The sequence below is a fragment of the Lutra lutra genome, chromosome X, assembly GCF_902655055.1.
Source record: "Lutra lutra chromosome X, mLutLut1.2, whole genome shotgun sequence".
NCBI classification, from domain to species: domain Eukaryota; kingdom Metazoa; phylum Chordata; class Mammalia; order Carnivora; family Mustelidae; genus Lutra; species Lutra lutra.
Genome location: NC_062296.1, coordinates 48724523 through 48730522, shown reverse-complemented (window position 1 = coordinate 48730522; position 6000 = coordinate 48724523).

Here is a 6000-nt window from a genome sequence, read left to right as displayed (position 1 = left end):
TTCACAGCATCCCACAGGGCAGCCCAAACTGGAAATAACCGGACAGTCCATCAAGAGGAGAATGGGCAAACTGCGGGATTCTTCTTCTTTTTATTTTTTTTGAGAGAGAAGGGTGGGGAACACGTGCATGCAACTGGGAAAGGGGTCAGAGGGAGAGAGAGAATCTTAAACAGGTTCCACGCCTAGCTCAGAGCTTGAGCTCATGACCCTGGGATCATGACCTGAGCCAAAATCAAGAGTCTACTGCTCGATTGACTGAGCCACCCAGGCGCCCCCAAACTGTGGGATCCTGTACAGCAAAAGCAATTAAACGACAGCACTTGTAACAACATGTGTGGAGCATGGGAATATAAAGTTGAGCAAAAGAAGGAAGATGCAAAGGAACACATACAGGATGGTTCCATTTGTATGAATGCAAAAGCCAAGAAATGAAATTCTTCCTTAGGGATGCAGAGGTAGGTGGTAAAACGATAAAGGAAAGCCAGGAGATTGTTCCTTGGACGTGGAAGCAGCCACTGCAATTGGTGAAGACAGGGGAGGAGTCTCTGGTATGGGCAAAGTTCTATTTTTGGACCTGGGCGGTGGTCACACTTGTGCGCACTTGTAACTATTTTTACAAGTCTACCAGCTGTCCATTTGTCTGAAACAATTTTCTTCATGTGTCTATGTCCTATTTCACACCAAGAACATTTTTTAAAGACCCGGGACACAAGGGTGAGTTACACCAAATTTACGGGAAGGGCTGAAAGAAAAGGAGTCTAGGAAAAAGACCGCAGGCGGCCTACCAAGAGAGAAGCAGCTCCCAGATTTCCAAAGGGGGTGGACAACAGCTCCAACCCTCCCCCAGCCCCGCCCTGCAGGACACAGCAGAGCGGGGCTGGGAGCCGCCAGCCTGTGTTCTTGCAGCCATAGCAGGAATATGCTCACTCAAGAGAAAACTGAGTGAAGGCACAAACAGATGAGAATAATACTATTAGAAGGCAAACATATGGGAAAATGTCTTCTCTTCCTTAATGAGCAAAGACATACAAAATTTTAAAACCCGAATGGCCATTTTTTGCCTATTATAGTAGCTGAAATTGAGGGGAGGCGGAAGAAATCACAATATGTCAGGCTGAAAGAGTAGCAAATTGATGCCTCGTTACTGGAGACACACGCTATGAATAAATGCCTTCCCTTTAAAATAAAATCTGGCAGTATGCATCAGGAAATTTCACATGATCATACCCTTTTACTCGTAATCCTACTTCTGGGAATCTATGCTAGGAAAATTATGCAAAGGAAGGAAAAGTCTCTATGAATGAGTCTGGAAGTGACTCAAGTGTCCCTCAACAAGGAAACCATTGAAAAGCAACTTTGAGTGCCGCTAAGTAAAAATCATAATTATGATAATGGGGAAGGAAGGAAACTAACACTTATTGAGTGATACTTTTTGACAGGTACTCTATTAGGTGTATTACTCTATTTAGTTTAATACAATCACCTCCGAAGTCTTTGTACTGTTTCTTACATTTAACCATAGACAGACTAATAAATAAAATCTTTTTTAAAAGTCGGGGAGTGCCTGGATGCTGCAGTCATTAAGTGTCTGCCTTTGGCTCGGGTCATGATCCCGGGGTCCTGGGATCAAGCCCCGCATGGGGCTCCCTGCTTGGCGAGAAATCTGCTTCTCCCTCTCCCACTCCCCCTGCTTGTATTCCCTTTCTCGCTGTGTCTCTCTGTGTCAAATGAATAAATAAAAATCTTTTTTAAAATTAAAAAATAAACAGAGAAACTGAAGCTCAGAGAAATGATGCAACTTGCCAAAGATCACACAGCTGTGAGTGGAAGAACCAAGATTTGAGTACACATCTGTCTGAATAATAAACCTCTGTAATTTTCACTCCATTACACTGCAATGTGAAAAAAAATACCTCTACTGGCATTTCCTGAACTTTCTTCTCCCAAACACGTAGGGTATTATGAATAAGTTTTCTTTTTTTAATACCAGACATAAAAGGTTTCTTTACCCCTGGACTTCTCAGAGCTTTTATCATGCTTTCACTCATTCAACCAGTAATTACTGGGTGTGTCAGACACTTAGGTGTTGGGGACACACCAATGAACCTGAGAGACAAGACCCCTGCCCTCATGAAGCTTATATTCCAGTCAGCTGAGGCAAAATGCAAATAAATACCCCCTAGGTTACCCCAGATTGCAGCGGAATTAACAGGGTGACACGATAGATGGGCACTGGGAGGAGAGCTAGTCCAGATGGGTTGACTGATTGCAGAAGGTTCCTCTAAGGTGACTTTTGAACTGAGACCTCAACAGCCTGCAGAGAGACTCTTCCAGGCAGGGGGACAGCAAATGCAAAGACCCTGAGGAGGGAGAGAGTTTGCTGTTTTCAAGGAATAGAGAGGAGCACAGCACGGCTGGGGGATCAGGAGTGAAACCCAGTGACCACACTGAGGAATTTGGATTCTATTCTAAGAGCAAAGGAAAGCCATTGGTGGGTTTTAGGAGGGTCACTGACATGCTTCGATTAAAAAAGAAAAAATTTACTCTGGCTGCTCTGTGGCTAATAGATTGAAGCAACAATGAAGGCAGGAGACCAATGAGGAGACTGCTGACCAGGGAGAAGACTGCTACAGCGAGCTAACCAGGAAAGACAGTGGCTTGGCCCGGGGTGGTGACTGCGGAGATGGGGAGAAGCAGAAGGATTTGGGTTAGATTTTGAATATTGAGCCAACTGGACTGGCTGGTGAATGGGAAGCGGGTGATAAGTGAAAGAGAGGAATCCAGAACAAGTCCTAGGTCTTGGGTTTCAGCAGTGTGTGGATGGTGGTGTCACATATTGGGATGGTAAAGATTTGAGGAAGAGAGGGTTTGAGAGGGACAGAGGACTGAGTGGTTATACTTGATGTATATGAAATCTGAGTTGCCCATAGGACATACGAGTGGTGATGCTGGGTGGATTGGCAGTTCAGGGCTGGGGAGAAGTTTGGGAGTCCTTGGAACCTCAATGGTTTAAACCAGATGAATTTCCCTAAGGAGAAGAGAAGAGGACCCAGGATGAGCCTTCGGGCTCTCCAATGCTCAGGTGGCCAGTAGAGAAGGAAAACCCCAGATGGGCAATTGAGTTGTGGACTGAGAAGAGGAGGGCTCTTACATGCAGTGTTCCCAGGCCTTCTTGACCATGGAACCTGTTTGTCATGAGGCAGCTTGTGCTCATCAAAGCACAAGTAGATGCTGGCTTCTGCTGGCTCTGCAAGTGGAAAGGCAGGCTACAAAATGGTATGCAATTTATGATCGCAACCATGTACACCCACGGACAGAACATGCCTGGCATATATGCTCAATAAGTATTCCTTGAATAAATTAATGAATGAAAAGGAATATGCATATGGACAACAGCCACAACATGACCGCTACCAGGGAATAAACAAAAATGACAGTAGTTGCTAGTCCTGAGATATGTCTAGAGATAGCTTTTCCAACTTGTCTGCGACGTTTCGTTGCCTATTTTTTCCTAATGGTGTTTTGCCAATTCCGTGCCTCCATCTGTCTCTGCTGCATTCAGGGATACTATTCCCAGACATTCTATAGAAATCCACTCTGCCTGTGTGCTCTTGCTCGTCTTGAAATCCTTGACACCATTCTTGGACTGTTTAATTCCAATTCCATTCAGTTCCAGCAACAAATATTTACTGAATCATCTCCAGCCTAAAGACATGTTATATATGAGGCCTGGCTTTCAAGTTGCTCACAATCTAAAGGGAGATGGATCTGCAAACCTTACTCAAAATCCATTTCTCCTCTAGTCCTCTGTAGTCCACTATAGTCTTCTTCAGTCTATCCCTGGACTTTTTTTTTTTTAAGATTTTATTTATTCATTTGACACAGAGAGAGAGAGCACAAGCTGGGGAGCGGCAGGGAGAGAGTGAGGGAGAGGGAAAGCAGGCTCCCCGATGAGCAAGGAGCCGGATATGGGCTTGATCCTAAGACCCTGGGATCATGACACGAACCAAAGGCAGACATTCAACAGAAGGAGCCACCTAAGTGCCCCATCCCTGAACTTTGACACCTATTTGTTCATGCTTTCATGCTTCCAAATCAGTCCCCTCTAGCTTCCAGCTGTAGTCTTACCCCTGCCCCTCCAACTAGCCCACTGAAGTACCTACTCAAGGTAAATAAGCCCCATTGGCAAATATCTGGAATAAAAGATTACAGTGGAGTTTCCACCACGAAGGTGATTCCTTTGAGTTCCTGTGTAAACTGTCTTTATGGACATTTGCTCGTTGTTGTTAAACATGTCTCTGTGTGTGTGACTGTTGCTTCTTTGTTTTTGGAAGGACTCCTAAGGATTTTCATAGGTTTTGCTAGGAGAAGCCACCTTTATTTTTATTTTTTTAAGATTTTATTTATTTATTTGACAGAGAGAGACAGCAAGAGAGGGAATACAAGCAGGGGGAGTGGGAGAGGGAGAAGCAGGCTCCCTGCTGAACAGGGAGCCTGATGCGGGGCTTGATCCCAGGACTCTGGGATCATGACCTGAAGTGAAGGCAGAGATTGAACCCCCTGAGCCACCCAGGTGCCCCTAGAAGGCACCTTTGCACTCTACAACACCTCACCTTCCAGCCAGATGTCATCACATAGAGCTTTGAATACGTGAATTGATACATTTTACCGAAAAAGGAAGAAACACTGGCTCATGCAAACATAATAGTTGCTTACATTGGTTGAGAGTGTGTCAAGCATTGTTCCTAAGGGCTTTGTTCAAATTCATGATTTAATGCTCCCAACACCCAGTGAGGAAGATATTAGTAGTACCCTGTTTTACAGAGGAAGTCCAGAAATGTTAAGTAACTCACCGGTGATGTCACAGCTAGGAGGTGACAAAACCGGGATTCATACCCAGACAGTTGGGTTCCAATGCTACCCTTACTGTAGTCACTACAAACTTACTCACGTATACAGATACATCATACATCACCTTCTATGTTGTTTTAAGTCCATTAACGTGGATTACTATCTGGTCCATATGAGTCTCTTAAAGCAGACCGAGCAGATGTTCACCTCATTAAGTTAGAAGGGGCAACACTTTGAGACACTACAATGACCCCCTTGACCACGTGAACTTACATCCTTTTTGGAGCAAGAGTTTTGTTGAGGTTACAAGAGAGTAATGGGTCTAACATGGCTAAAACAGCTACTATCTTGAAACATTTTAGGTGTAATCCTAATCTCAAAGGAAAAAAAGCCCCCCGAAGGCCTATAATTAATTTACTCTGCTTAAGAAATGTCGTTTCAGCAGAGCAAAGACTACCACTTGGGAACCTTGCCATGGCACTGTTCCCTAAGCCAATTTAGTATCAGACCAGAGGCCTTGGATGGAATCCAAAGGAGGTTTATTTCTGAAGTAATAAGATACCCTTGCTAGATGGCAACTTCCCTTCCTGAGGTAGTCTTATGGTCTGGATACAGGGAAGAAAGTTTTATAGGAAAATCTTGTTATACTATTAGCTAATTAAGTGATCAAGGCACTTCTTTCAAGAATAACAAGTCAGTTGGGACGCTTGGGTGGCTCAGTGGGTTAAGCCTCTGCTTTCGGCTCAGGTCATGATCCCAGGGTCCTGGGATCGAGCCCCACATCGGGTTCTCCGCTCCACGGGGAACCTGCTTCCTCCCCTCTCTCTCTCCCTCTCTGCCTGCCTCTCTGACTACGTGTGACCTCTGTCTGTCAAATAACTAAATAAAATCTTTAAAAAAAAAGAATAACAAGTCAGTGAAGAAAAACAGGTACCCTTACGCATGATCAATGAGAGCATTGGTTGGTCTTCCCTCTTTGGAAAAAAGTTCGACAATTAACTATGCAAAACTCAAAGTTCAAAATCTTTTGTCCAGACTGTTCCGTGTGTGGGAATCTATGCTAAAGATATCTCACATCTGTGCATGATATACATTCAAGATGTACATCACAGCATTGTTTGTCATAACAAGAGACCAGAAATAATCCCT